This window comes from Schistocerca gregaria, chromosome X (assembly GCF_023897955.1).
Source record: "Schistocerca gregaria isolate iqSchGreg1 chromosome X, iqSchGreg1.2, whole genome shotgun sequence".
Lineage (NCBI taxonomy): Eukaryota > Metazoa > Arthropoda > Insecta > Orthoptera > Acrididae > Schistocerca > Schistocerca gregaria.
Genome location: NC_064931.1, coordinates 368,616,880 through 368,632,640, shown reverse-complemented (window position 1 = coordinate 368,632,640; position 15,761 = coordinate 368,616,880). Strand labels below are relative to the sequence as shown.

The 15,761-nt window shown below is 44.7% G+C and overlaps 1 non-coding gene across 1 annotated transcript; it reads left to right on the top strand.

Moving 5' to 3' along the window:
- The first annotated feature begins 9,846 nt into the window (after positions 1 to 9,846).
- Positions 9,847 to 9,919, top strand: Trnaa-cgc (transfer RNA alanine (anticodon CGC)). The gene has a single exon. It is a non-coding gene; the product is annotated as a tRNA-Ala (tRNA).
- Positions 9,920 to 15,761: the final 5,842 nt, after the last annotated feature.

Genomic DNA, 15,761 nt, shown 5'->3' with positions numbered 1-15,761 from the left:
CATACAGCTGGCCAAACCTTGGAGAACATTTACACAATCTTCATGCCTGACAGAGTTGTCAGCAGAGAGCAGTCTGGTCATCAGCAGAGGGTAGTCTGGTCACAGCCCTAGCTGGCCACCCAGGTCATCTGACCTGTCAGTGTGTGATTACTGTTTGTGGAGTCCTCAAGTCTAAGATGTATTTCAACAACCCTCATAGGCTTCAAGAACTGCAGCACAACATTTTGGATGAGATCATAGCAATTCCAGCAGTCCAGCCTGGATTCACCTTAAGCAACTTGCCTTCCGGAACCCAGAAGTGCCAACAGAAGTATGAAGGTCACTTTCAACATCTGCTTTAATCAGGTGAGTACTATATTTCCTTTCCTCTACTGTGTTTCTTTGTACCCTGGAACTCTGTTCTCCAGGCCACTTTTATTTGCCCCACCCTGTAGTGGGGCAAATATATTGATGTTGGAGGACACAGAATACTCACAATATGTGTAATGTGAAACCCTATTTTACTCCATCTACATGATGCTTTAGGTACCAGACATATCTCCTGCTGCTGTACTAATGAACCTAATTGTGGAGCACACAGAAGGATAATGCATAATGGCAGAGACCATATGAAAAACTCTCCATATGCATAAAATGCCCAGAACACAAACTCCTAGTACGCTGATACGTTTATATCTAAAGAGGAAGGAGGATTGCACAGAACGCAGATCCCCAGTTTGCCAATATGTTCATTTCTAAAGAGGAAGACGAAAATCCACAAATATAAAATGCTTGCCCTCCTGTCAAATCAACGTAATGAGAACAAATTTGAAATTTGAACTACTCCACCCAGTTGACATCATCATCTAGGTTTATAAACTTTATGACAAAATCCACATGTATCATGATGATGACAAGATCTCAGACAGCAACTCATAGTCCAAGCCACATCTCAAAGCATGTCTTTCAGTTGAGGGAATGGACATCACCTTCCTCGACTACAAGACCCACAGCACCAGCAGTAACCACCCGCTCAGTGCAGCTGAGGATGCCTTATTCTCCTCTGGCATTTCCAAGGAAGAAAGCATTTTCCAAAGTTGCTCTCTTCCAGGATTAAACAGTCCATCAATGTAACACCAATCAGTGGCTGAGAGAGCCACAGGCTGCAGATCATAGTAAAGTGCAGTCATTTTCCATCACAGGAGTCAAGACAGGAAAACCATCAGACAAACCAAAACCTTAGAGAGACAAAAAGGAAAAACTGAAAGTGAAAGCAGATTCTGATCTTCTGTTTGATCTGACCCCAACCCCAGAAGTCTAACCAGTGAAAGCCAATGTAGAGCCATACATCAAAATGGAGCACAGATCAACAGCAAAGTAATTTGCACTTTCTTTGTCCTTTCACTGCATTCCCAAATCCCAATCTGATGTTCCTTCAATTAAATTGTAATGGCTACCACTGTTATCTGGCCGAATAATGAGTATTTACTCTGCAGTCAGCATGGCAATTCACGTGGTGTGGTTCTCAGAAACAGCTCCCAGCATTCAAAATTATGAATCTTACAGTAAAAATAATGTTAATATCAAGTGGTCTTCTGGAGGAATCTGCATGCTCATACATTCAGGCCCTTTCAGTGAGCAGGTGTCAAGTGCTTACAATGTGACCAGTTTTTGTTACTTAAGTTCAGTTACTTAAGTTGCTGACAGTCGATGATTTTGACTGATGTGTAAGTCATTCCTCCACCTAATATAATATCTAAGTCCACTTTCATGTCTGTCAAGCAATTTTTGTCAAGTGAACCAAAAAATAATGTAGCTGAAGCAGACAAAATCAAAATACTTGTTAAATATGTTTCATTGCATCACAACACAGATAAAACTGACATTGGTTTTGTTTCTAAAACATTATGTAGAACCTGAAAATAAAGCTGAAACAATAGAAGCAATACTAACGTGATTCAGCTATTGCCATCGCTTCTTATATAGATTTCAACGATTTCAAAGTTGCGATCTTATTAGACATTGTTTCAATGACACTTATTTGAATTTACAATTAAGATTTCCATGCTTTTACAAAATTGGTTAAAAAATTTGGTTTCACAGATCATTGCTATGCTTCTGAAATAATTATATCAAAATATTAAAGTTCCCATATCAGAATTACGTGAAATGTGCACCAATAACAATGTCTTAATCATTTTTGTTAATTTAATATGACAGGATTTTACTTCCTAATATAACTTCTTGTCTTCACAGTTGGTTGCATCATAATAATTATCCTACAGACGCCCTTCATACTTATGCGATACATCTTAAGTGATATACAATACGCGACTCGCACTGACTGATGCTTAAAATCTAAAGGGAGGCGACAGAAAAGTTTCACAGCTGCACGATTGCACAACATATCGTAAGTGACATAATCTGCCCCACTGCCGCTTGCCGGTCTCTGCAGCGATTAGTAGCGTATGATATTTCGAGTTGTTAACACGACGAATCGCTTGCCAGAGCAGGTGGCAGCCACGCAAATATGCGCACCCCGTTAAAAAGCCACATTGGTTGATTTGGTGAGACGTAGATGCGTTAAAACTGCCACCAAATATGCTGATCATCCTCCACCGTTGGCGTAAGTCGTGACAGTGAAGCGACAGTGTATGCGGCAATCGGTTGTATGGAATCAGTGGAGTAAGATGAGTCGACGTGGAGAGGGCTAGAATAGTGGAAAGGACGTATCGTGTTTTGACGTAGTCATGAACACAGCGTAAATGAAGCGGCCCAATTTGTTAGTGTATCAACTGGGACTGCCCAGCGTCTCTACAAGGAATGGTGTACCACTAGCAGCCATGTGAGATGGCATGATGACAGTGGTCATAAAAAGGTCGTAACTGACAGGGAGCGCAGATGAGTTTCACCCATGACCAATGACAAGTGCTTTCAAACACGACGTGAACTGAAACTGCTGCTGTCAGTGAATGCAGATTCACCTCAGACAGCTTCAGAACGAACACTGCCAAGGGAGCAGCGAGCAACGGACGTTTGGATAACCTCACAGAAGGCCATTGCTCACATCTGCACATAAAACTCTGCTGTCCACGTTTAAGATTGCGACTCCACGAGTAACGCAGAGTTTGAGTTTAGTAAAGTGTAATTCGGTTTACATGAAGTGTTGAAAATACTTGATAATCTGTTTGCAAATGAGACAGAATTATATTTTGAACAATAAGAATGATAATTATCTTTGTGTGTGCCTCTTGTAAAATTATACGTTACTACACTATGAAAATAATCTACATTAGTAAAAGTCAGAACTCTGAAGTAAAAACTTGCAAGCACTACACACTCGTCACCACAATAAACAGCTCTGTATTCCCTGCAAAATTCCATTAGTAATTAGGCATCTGTGCACAACAGAAACACCATAAAATTAAAACAAAACGTTAGTGTATTTTTTATTGTATTTATTAAGTAAGGGTCGCCTAACCATGGAAGACGTTGTAGGAAGCAGGGTTCATAAATGAATTCGATTTTGCAGTTACCATTTAAAAAAAATTCAAAACCAAAGTGAAACCTTATTTATGAAAAACAAAAACACGAAGAACAATCACGAAATATTGAAGTTTATATGGGGCTTTGATTAACGTCATTAGGAAGACCGAAAGAATCAAAGTTCCTCATTTGTACAATAAAGAAGAATAATCCAATGAGCGTTGCATCCAAGATACACAAACAACCACCTTAATGTGAGCTACTCGGATCACGGACTCTGAATACCGTCTCTTCTGTAGCGAAACGCGACATTTATATCTTCAAACTGCACCGTTAGCACGGAATGACATCCAGGAAGCTAAGGATAGCCGGCACAGAACGAATCCCAGCAAACGAATGCACAAAATTCACATTTCTCTTTTGTCAGCCCAAATTATCTTTGGAGGGCAGCAGTAAGCGTGCAGACAACGTGACGAACGAGAAACTCGTTCGCAGTATGAAAGTAGAGGGGAATACTGCAATAGGTTCCCTGACATAGCGTACAAAAACGCATAAACAGTTTATTGCGTTGGTTCCGAGATTGACTGGTCTTTTTCTATCAGGCGACGTAGCATAGACAGTGACTATAAGGGGAGTCAATGTACATGACTGTATGAATGCAAATACCGTTGACAGGATGCGAAATTTCTCACGGTTCATACTAATGGAAAGGTAGCGCTCTTGTTGACACCCATGCTGCATAGACATTTGCTACACCTCAAGCGGGCACTTTGTCGGTAAGGCACGTTTGCTATTGCACGTAACTTCCGAAAACCGCAACTTTATAATAGGCCAAGCAGGCTGTGGGAACTACCCTAGAATGCCACCCAGCTTGAGTAACGCATTTTCTGCGGCACTTTGCAGTAAGAATATTTCAGCCACCACCCAACATTTAAAGTTGACCGCTATAATCATGAAATGAATGTAACTGAAGTGACACATGATTGTGAAGCAATCTGTACCAGTCATCTTACATCACTTACTCATCGCTTCAAAAAATTAATGCTTATCTACACTGGTGTGCAAAGCGTAAGGTTGTGTCACTGCCAAGAAACATGTCTCAGCAAATCGTGGACCTTACATAGAAGATAATGCTACAACAGAATAGAGAAGGTAACTAAAAGAAATTGACATTGAGACGAACAGCGATGACACTTTATTCAAAGACAATAATTACACTTAAGTAACCGTGACTTATGATGGTCCCCTGGACATGACAAAAGGCGGGATATGGTTCTTTATAGAGAGTGTGATCGCCACAGACGAAAATGCATGCTCTGTAACGTACTAAGATGATGGCCACAAGGTTGGTCAGGAGTTGTTGTGGTAGGGCTTTCCATTCCCTCTCTAGTACAATTGAAACTACTGGATGGTCGTTGGTGCATTGAGACGTGCCGCCGGCCGCGGTGGTCTCGCGGTTCTAGGCGCGCAGTCCGGAACCGTGCGACTGCTACGGTCGCAGGTTCGAATCCTGCCTCGGGCATGGATGTGTGTGATGTCCTTAGGTTAGTTAGGTTTAAGTAGTTCTAAGTTCTAGGGGACTAATGACCACAGCAGTTGAGTCCCATAGTGCTCAGAGCCATTTGAACCATTTGAGACGTGCCACGATACGTCTCCCAACGCATCCAACACGTGCTCCATGGGATTTAAGTCGGAGTAATTAGGCAGGACAGTTCATACGCCTAATAGCCTCTGGTTCCCATGGCTGCTATGCAATAGCTCATTGTCATCCATAAGAATTATGTCAGGGCCGAATGCACCCCTGGAAGGACGCATATGGTTAAAGAGTACAGTGCCACAATAGCGTTCACCAGTACGCCCATGCAACATTTTGCCTCTCCACAGTATAACATCTAGACCATCAAAATAATCAAATTGGCCAATGTTTCTAGGTGCATTACGTGTTCCCACCTCTGGCCATATGAGGGTACGTGCAGCATCAGTACTCAGACTGAATCTGCCCCCGTCCGAGAAGAGAACGTGACCCCACTCCCCACTGTTCCAGTCCCTATGCTCTTGGCACCAACTCAAACGGTGCCACTGACGTGCGGCTGTCAACGGAACAAAACATACTAATCGTCGGACAAATAGAGTTGCGCCATGAAGTCGCCGTATCACTGTGGAGCGTGAAATGGCGTGCGTTGCAGTGGTTACAATTGCATCCGCTGTTTGGTATGAGCCCTTCGCTGTATGTTGCACAACGTAGCGGTTATCTGCTAATGTAGAGGACCATGGTCGACCACCTTTTCTCCCTTGAGTAGAGCCTGTGGTTCGGAATGCGCCAATGCATATTAAACAGTGCTGTGAGCGATACCAAACTCCTGAGCTACACTTTTCGCACTTCGTCCTTCTTCCAGTTTCCTGCTGATTCGTTTTCAAACATTTTATAGTGGGCACAAAGCATTCCTCTCCCCGTTGGTAATGCGCATTATGGAAAACGCATTGGTATTGCTAGGGAATAACCAAAGGACTATGGCCAAGAAAAACTCACAACTGTATGGGATGATTTGTCAAACAGGATGATACGGCTGTATGATGTCCAAATGAAAAAAAAAAAAAAAAAGGTTTAAGATTTTACTTGCGCGAGAAATGACGAAAGTGTTGTGCAGACAAGACATGCAACTAAATATACAAGTTTGTTAGAAGGAGTTAGTTGTTTGAAAAGAAAAATGTCATATGCCAGCATAATGGCAAACGAAAAAGGCTTCCGTGTAAAAATTTAACTCTGTGGAAAGGACAAATACGTTTGTGAAGAAAAAAATGTACAACTAAGTATACAAAAAAATTGTTGAATAAAATTAACATCCCAGCAAAAGGCAAGAGGAAACTTTTTGTTTAAAAATTTGGCCTTGTAATTGCCGAAGCCAAGACAAAGTGATTCTATATCCATATCTACATGATTACTCTGCAATTCACAATTAGGTGGCGGGCAGACAACACTGTACCTGTCTTTATCATTTTGTGACGACAGCCTCGTCTGCGTAAAAAACTTATACCTAAGAGCACGAATGTTACTCTAGGTCTCATATAATTCAGATTACCGTTTTTGACAAAACAGGTATCCCACCACAAATAAATGGAGTGTTTCCATAGGCTTTGAAACAAATGTTTTTAAAACGCCAGTCCTCTGCGACAGAGACATGAAAAAGATATTTACTTCTATTAATATTTGCTTTAAAATATGTTTTTTTCCATAACGGCAAACAAACAAAAATGGTATTTAACATTAACACTTTTCCATCGTAAAAATCTGACATGACAGTTCCTAAGCAGCCGTTTGTTCGCTCTGAGTTTCTTTCCTATACGCTTCCCTTAGTGCACACCACATCTCGCACTTGCTGCAAAATGGAAAAGCGTATCTGTGCTGAAGTAGTTTTATCTAATCAGTTGGTAACCCTATAAAAATTTGAGTTTGTTTGATTGTAGAGACGCAAGTGTTACTAGCCGTAAAATTTTAAATGAGATTTGTAATGTCTAACCTCACAGTTAACTAATTTAATGCAAGTCGAAAAATTGACATCAACACGGTTTACACAGCTAAGTTTGACAATGGACAAAAACTTAACCCTTGCATTAAACTTTTACATTGTTTGATGTGTTACCTCGAAATAAAACATACATAAACGGTATTTTTATCTTTGCTCTTTTATTTGTTTGTCCTGTATTAATGTTGGTGAGACGTGTGGTCTGGATAGACAGTTTGTATTTGTTGACGAAAACGGCTGATTAGTAATAGTTCAGGCTGATATGGAGAAAAAACATAATCCCTAACACGAATAAAAATCAAGATCACCCAGGGCTCTTTTGGTAGACTGGCTCTCAACCTCACTCATAACTTCTGGCCAGTATCCCAGCGCATTTGCTCGCTAGCAGTGGTATGCCAGTTTCATAACAACAAGGGACTATGGTGAATTTTATGGCCAGTTAGTTCATCTAAGAAAAATCTAGACATGTTCCTCGTGTCATATACTCCAAATGCACACCTCATACATCAATAAATTCAGCTTCACTATTCATAACTTTACAGAAATCGAGAAATACGTCATCTCCACAAAAATTTAAGTATCTCACAAGGCATAGCATTCTTGAAGTAATGGAACTTGACACAAAGGAAAGGATACACTGTATCTACAGTTTCAAAATTAAAGAGGAACAATACCTGACGTTTTTGTTATCTTTCCCATAGCATTGCGACAGGATGAAAAAAAAAGCCCTGTACATAGATTACCTGACATCTATCATTCACCATCGCTGTAGCACTTTATTTATAACATCTGAGAAAACAAGCGTTACGTTTTTCCTCTACAGGTTTACCAAGCCATGTGCTTACAGGTTGATAAAACACAAAAGGGGAAATTGACTGACGCAACGATGACACTCTGAAGAAAAGCGTGGTTTTCTTGAACTTAAGTCTTACTTTCTAGAACTGCAAGGTGCGTTTAAAACTATAAAATGAAGAATGTGTTAATGTAAAGGGTAGTTATAATTAAACATCCGCTAAGTGAGTCAGTGTAGACGGAAAACTATTGACCTCATGGGTACCCAACTTTATTGGAATGATGCTCACACTTTGTGATGCAGGATTTTCGTTGTTAGTAGTGTTAGTGTCGCGACTTACCGTTCGACGCCGGTACTGGTACGTCGACGTTAGGTTGAAACACAGGTATCCGTGTGCATTACAGTCGCAGACGGTCAACTTGGATCTGGACAAGGCGAGCAGGGCTTTACTCGTAAAGCTGTTTTGTCAAAACAATAGTAATAGTGCTGCTCCTCTTCGTGATAATCGGCGTATTAAGAGGGTAGTCCTCTATGAAAGGTCTAAAGAGATTTTTTAGCTTAAAATGTTCTCTGGAATGTCTACTTTCTTGTAGTATTCACCTCAGATTCGGCAGAAACTCCATTATCGAGTTACAAGGCAGCTTGTGAGAAAGTGTTTCCGAAAACCATTCACAGTTAAGAAAAAATAGTCGATATGCAATTTCAAGGACGGCTTAACAGGCATTACGGAGGTTACGAACATGCACAAACTTGAGATCGGATCATCCTGTTACAAGTTCGGCGCAAAAGCGAACAAAAGCAAGTGTGCCTATTTCCAGGAACCTACACTTCCACAACATATTAGATATGGCAGAAAAATCTAACTGCTCATTGACTACTTTTGTAATGATAGGACATATCACCATATTTGCGTTCCCATTTAAGCTAGAAACTCTTCCCTAATCTGTTGCTACTGAGCATAATTTAAGATATAAACCTAGTCCTCGTTAACACCTGTTTCCTCCTCGTAGGTACAAGGGTTACTCCAAAAGAAATGCACACTATTTTTGTAAAAATACAGTTTTCACTCTGCATGTGTGAAAGTTTTACAGTGTTTTCAAACTTAGCTCAACCTGTTCCCGTGAGTGGCACTGTCACAGCATGTCTTCAAGATGGCTGCTACACTTGACGTTCATCAGAAGCAACGTGCTGTCATAAAATTCCTGTGCTGTGAAAACGAGACAGTGGGAAATACCCACAAGAGGTTGAAAAAGGTGTATGCAGATGCTGCTGTCGATAGCACTACAGTTAGTCGGTGGGCAAGCAGGTTATGTGATGAAAGCGGGCACAGAAATATTGAGGATTTTCCTCGCAGCGGCAGGCCTCGTACTGCACACACTCCTGATAATGTGCAGAGAGTTAACGAAATGGTGACTGCTGACAGACGCATCACAGTGAACGATTTGTCATGTTACGTTGGGAGAGGGGAAGGAAGTGTTTGCAGAATACTGAAGGTGTTGGCGTTAAAAAAGGTTTGTGCCAGGTTGGTTCCCAGGATGTTTACAGTGGCTCACAAAGAAACAAGAAAAATGGTATGCAGCGAACTTTTGGAACAGTAAGAGAATGGTGGAGATGAATTTCTTGGAAGATGTGACAGGTGATGAAATATGGCTCCATCATTTCTCACCAGAGCTGAAGAGGCAATCAATGGAGTGGCATCATGCAAATTCACCGAAGAAGACAGGAATTCAAAACCACACCTTCTGCTGGAAAAGTTATGGCTACCGTGGGGTGGCGCGTGGAATATAGAATATATGTTTTGTATCATTTATTTAATGCTGTTGTTTGCCGTTCTCAACACTGGCTCTCTAACTACAATATTGGCAACCAGGAAGTGATTAGCAAAACGTGAAGCCTGTAATTAGAATTCTGTTGTGGTTGGCTGGAGAGCCAACACAGGGTTACTAAAGGAGGCCGAAATGCACGCGTTTTAGCTCACGCAGGCTGGCGTGAGGTCTGGAACATGACAAGGGAAATAGAATTGAGAAAAACGGACGTAGATGGTGGAATACTTAACTTTTACCTAGCGAGGTGGTGCAGTGGTTAGCACACTGGACTCGCATTCGGGAGGACGACGGTTCAATCCCGTCTCCGGCCATCCTGATTTAGGTTTTCCGTGATTTCCCTAAATCGTTTCAGGCAAATGCCGGGATGGTTCCTTTGAAAGGGCACGGCCGATTTCCTTCCCAATCCTTCCCTAACCCGAGCTTGCGCTCCGGCTCTAATGACCTCGTTGTCGACGGGACGTTAAACACTAACCACCACCACCACTTAACTTTAATCCATTAATGATGAACGTCGCTCTTGATGGTACATGATTTACAATATCAGTAGAAACTGATCATGGCGCCTTGCTAGGTCATAGCAGATAACGTAGCTGAAGGCTATGCTAACTATCGTCTCGGCAAATGAGAGCGTAATTTGTCAGTGAACCACCGCTAGCAAAGTCGACTGTACAACTGGGGGCGAGTGCTAGGAAGTCTCTCTAGACCTGCCGTGTGGCAGCGCTCGGTCTGCAATCACTGATAGTGGCGACACGCGGGTCCGACGTATACTAACGGACCGCGGCCGATTTAAAGGCTACCACCTAGCAAGTGTGGTGTCTGGCGGTGACACCACATTCCTCCCCCGCGAATCGGCGTACGGTTGTGGCATAAGGCTTCTGCCCGTCGTGGGGAGGACCCCATGTTGACGTATGCGACGAGGTGGGGAGTCTAACAACAGGCGAGGCTGTGCCACCCACACCCTGCCATTCGGAACGCGGGGAGCTAGGAAACGCCTGAACACCTGCTCCAGGGTGCGCGCCAACATGCGGTGTATGCGCCCTTAGAGAGACAGGAGGGGCCGAAGGGTCGACCTCCATCGGGCCGGGGCACCCGACGGGCGAAGACGACATATGGTCCGGAGCGGGCAAGAGTTCCATGTCGGATGACAACTGGTCCCGGGAAGCGATCGGCAGCGCGTGACCCAGGGAGGCGCCCGGCGGTTGCAGCGACGCGTCAACTGCGGGCGTCGCCGGCGGGAGAACAGGCGGCAGCGGCGGCGACGGCGGCGGCGGCGGTGGCGCGTCGCCATGGGGCAAAATGGAAGGCACCGTCGGTAACACTTGGGGCTGAGGCGAGCCAGTAGATGGGTCCCCGGGGCGCTGACCGGACGGCACCGTCGCTGAAAGCAGACGGCGAGCGGCAGATCCCGTGCGACGACAGAGGCGCAGCTGATTGAGTTGCCAGCGCATCTCACCAGAGGCCCCCAAAACCAGATACATAGCGCGTCCGAGGCAGCGAAGAATGCGCCCTTCGAGCCAACGCCGTGAACCTCGATAGTGGCGATAGTAGACAACGTCGCCTGGAGCAAAAGCTGGTGTCTGCCGCTGCACAGGCACCTGCTGCGGCGGCTGTAGCAAAGACATCAAGGTTCGATCAGGGCGACCGTGGAGCAACTCAGCTGGCGAACGATCATCTCGGGGCTGAGAGCGATACGAGGACAAAAAAGCAATAACGCGTCCTCCCGAGAATGCGACTCTTTCAACTTCAACATCTGTGACTTGAAAGTCCTGACTAATCGTTCAGCGGCACCGTTTGACTGTGGCGAAAACGGCGCGGACGTCAGATGTTGAATACCATTGGCCTTGCAGAATGACTGAAATTCTGCGGACATGAATTGTGGGCCATTGTCGCAAACAATAATCTGCGGAAGACCTTCAATGCAAAAGATAGCGGATAACGCTTGGATGGTGGCAGATGACGTCGTGGAAGACATCCGGACAACAAAAGGAAAATTACTGAATGAATCTATCACAACCAACCATCGAGCATTCCAGAATGGACCAGAAAAATCGATGTGTAAGCGTTGCCAAGGGGAAGTGGCTTTTGGCATTGCAAAGAATTTCCGCGGTGGTGCTGATTGTTGTTCGGCACACACCACGCAAGACGAGCACATATTCGTAATCGCGGCATCAATTCCGAACCAAGTACAGTGCTGACGAGCAAGTTGTTTCGTTCTCACTATACCCCAATGTCCTTGGTGGAGAAGCTGTAAGACAGAGGACTGTAACGAACGTGGTACCACGACCCTGGACTGATCATTATCAGAACGCAACAGCAAAACACCACGTCGTACAAAAAGTCTCTCCTTGTGAGCAAAAAATCTGCGAACCAACGGGTCCCCGATCCGTGACTTTGACAAGGGCCATTGCGTAGCAACAAAACGCAGTACGGGAGCAAGGACAGGGTCGGCAGCTGTGGCTGTATCTATACGACGAACATCAATTGGAAACGATTCGACCACGTCATCGGTTTCCGCATCAATGAACATGCAAGCAAGTTCAGTGGAATCGAATGCCCTATCCTCAGCAACAGGCAAGCGGGACAACGAATCGGCGTTTCCGTGCTTAACAGTGGACCGATACAAGATATCGTAGCGGTAATGCAAAAAAAAAAAAAAAAAAACCAGCGAATGAATTTCTGCGCTGTACGTGGAGGTACAGGCTTGGTCGGATGAAAAAGCGATGTCAAAGGTTTGTGGTCTGTGATTATGGTAAAGTGACGACCATACAAGAAATCATGAAACTTTGTAACACCAAATACGAGAGCCAATGCTTCTTTCTCGATCTGTGAATAATTTCTTTGAGCAGACGAGAGCAATTTGGACGCAAAGGCAATAGGGCGATCGTGCGATCCATCTTTGTGCGCAAGCACAGCACCGATCCCGAAATCCGATGCATCCACCATCAACAAGAGGGGCTTCTGGGGATCGAATGGCGTAAGGCAAGTATTGGAAAGCAACGCCGATTTCAACTGGCGAAAGGCGCGTTCGCATTCCGTCGTCCAGACGAACGGAACACCCTTACGGCGTAAGCGACGCAGCGGAGCTGAAATGGAAGAGGCGTGCGGCACATATTTATTATAATAGTTGATTTTTGCCAGCGCACACTGTAGCTGCTTCAAATTCTGCGGCGAAGGCAAGTCTCGTATGGCACGCAGGTGCGTTGGACTGGGATGTATGCCTTGGGCATTGATTACATGTCCCAGGTATGGCAAGTCCCGAGCAAAAAACACACATTTGTCCTTTCGCAAGCGGAGACCATTTTGTCGCAAGACCTGAAATAATGTTCTGAGATTGGCCAAATGTTCTTCTTCCGTCTTTCCGGAGATCACAATATCGTCCAGATAATTTGCTGCAGTAGGGACCGACGCACAAACAGTTTGTAGATATTGTTGAAGCAATGCAGGGGCGGATGCACACCCGAATGACTGTCGTTTGAATTGATACAACTCAAGATGCGTGTTAACCACCAAAACGCGCTGGGATTCTTCGTCCACCGGTATTTGCAAGTACGCATCTGCCAGGTCCAACTTCGAAAAATATTTACCCGGGCATAGTTTGTCAAAAAGATCTTCCGGGCGGGGTAAACGAAAAGTTGCAATCACTAGTTGTGGATTCACTGTTGCCTTGAAGTCCACACAAAGTCTCAATTTTCCGGACGGTTTCGGCAAAATTACTAAGGGTGATGCCCAGAGAGAAGCCTGCACTCGTTCAATTACACCTTGTGATTCCAAATCGTTTAATGTTTTTGCGACCTCATCACGCAATGCGTGGGGAACATTGCGCGCTCTGAAAAATATCGGTTGTGTTTTTGCTTTCAGTTCCAAATGTGCTTTATAGTTCTTAGCGCAACCGAGGCCCGGTGCAAAAATGTCTGCAAATTCTTCACATAGACGAGAAACACTGTCTGAAGGCACCGTCTGGTTCACTGATAGGACCTGATTTACTATAGACAAGTTAAACAATTGAAATAAATCGAAACCAAACAGGTTCACTGCAGAGGAAGAGCGAAGGACATAAAATGACACGTTTTGTTTGTCCTTTGTATGTTGCAAGAAGGCTGCACTGTTCTAACACAGGGATCGCTTGACCGGAATAGGTAGTTAACTTAACATTTGCGGCACGCAACGGAGGTGTGCCCAGCAGTTTGTAAGTGTCTTGATTGGTCAGTGAAACTGCAGCTCCGGTATCGAGCTGGAATGGTATCACTTTGCCGTTAATGTCCAAGTCTACAAAAAGTTTATTGTCCTGCTGACGACAAGAGCGACTGTCTCGTGTAACGTGAACGGACACAGGTACATTATCACTTGCGACTTGACGGGAGTTCCGGCGATGTCGACGCACATTATTTTTGGGACGAACACAGTCACTGTTAGAGAGAGTGGCACTGCTCGGAGTGGAATGAGCTACACGAATTTCCATGGGCGAAGTTTCGCGAGCCTGAGTATCCTTGGTTCGATTCCGATTCCGGCGCGAAGCAAATGGCCTGGAACGGTTTTGAGCTTCCGATCTGCGCTTTTTCTGGCAAACACTCTGAACATGTCCTTTTTTATTACAATAAAAGCAAATAGCTTGGCGTGACGGGCAATTCTCACGCGAATGTTTAGTAGCACACCGTGGGCAGGATTTGATCACTGCATTTGCTTGCTGGCGCGGCACACGTGGCTGACAGCCTGGCGGCAGCGGCGCGGCCGGGCGCGAGGGCTGTTAACTGCTCCGTGCAGCTCGCCCGGCGGGCCGGTTAACCTGACACACTGCTGGCGAAGTTGCAAATGATTCCTCAGCAAAGTCAAGTGTGTCCTGCCGATCCAATATGGCCATCACTTGTTGAAGGGAGGGATTTACTAGTTTCAAAATCTGTTCCCTTACACGAACATCAGAAACGTTCTGTGCAATTGCATCACGTACCATAGTATCTGAGTAAGGGAGTCCACATTGACACTCAAAAGCACCATCCTAGTAAGGCCTTGCAAGGTTGCAACCCACTCCCGATTAGTCTGACCTGCTGTACGTTTTGTACGAAATGCCGTACGTTTTGTACGAAAGAAGGTATGCCGTTTGGCAACTACATTGACTGATTCTCTGCAATATGCATCTAAGGCAGACAAAATTTCTTCGTAGGACAGAGTTGCTACGTCGCATCGGGGAAATAATTTGACTATCACACGGTACGTTTGAACCCCGACGGATGAAAGGAGAAAAGGCTGCCACTCGTTACCTTGAATTCTGTAGGCGGCGAAATGGAATCCAAATTGGCGTGACCACTCCGTCCAGATTTCCAGTGCAGCATTAAAAGGTCGAAAAGTGGGTGCAACAGCGTGTTGTGGCTGCGTTAGCGGTGGAGCGGCTGCTGCCGCATCATTTTGCATTGCACGTTGACCCTGGATGAGTTGTCCAAGGGCATCCAGTAAGGCCTGCGTCTGCTGATTCTGTAACCGATAAAATTCGGACAGTACATCTGGAGACTGTGGCGAAGCCATTACACAAGTCATTCAGGGCAGTTTAGATAAGAACACTTTTACTCTCGTCGCCAATGTTGTGGTTGGCAGGAGAGCCAACACAGGGTTACTAAAGGAGGCCGAAATGCCCGCGTTTTAGCTCACGCAGGCTAGCGTGAGGTCTGGAACATGACAATGGAATCAGAATTGAGAAAAACGGATGTAGCTGGTGGAATACTTAACTTTAATCCATTAATGATGAACGTCGCTCTTGATGGTACATGATTTACAATATCAATAGAAACTGATCATGGCGCCTTGCTAGGTCGTGGCAAATAACGTAGCTGAAGGCTATGCTAACTATCGTCTCGGCAAATGAGAGCGTAATTTGTCAGTGAACCACCGCTAGCAAAGTCGACTGTACAACTGGGGGCGAGTGCTAGGAAGTCTCTCTAGACCTGCCGTGTGGCAGCGCTCGGTCTGCAATCACTGATAGTGGCGACACGCGGGTCCGACGTATACTAACGGACCGCGGCCGATTTAAAGGCTACCACCTAGCAAGTGTGGTGTCTGGCGGTGACACCACAAATTCCTAGTGCCCACTTCATCTGAGAAATACATTTATAGCTACAGCTTATAGCTCTGAGGAATTAGGAAATTGTCTGGAATTCATAATCA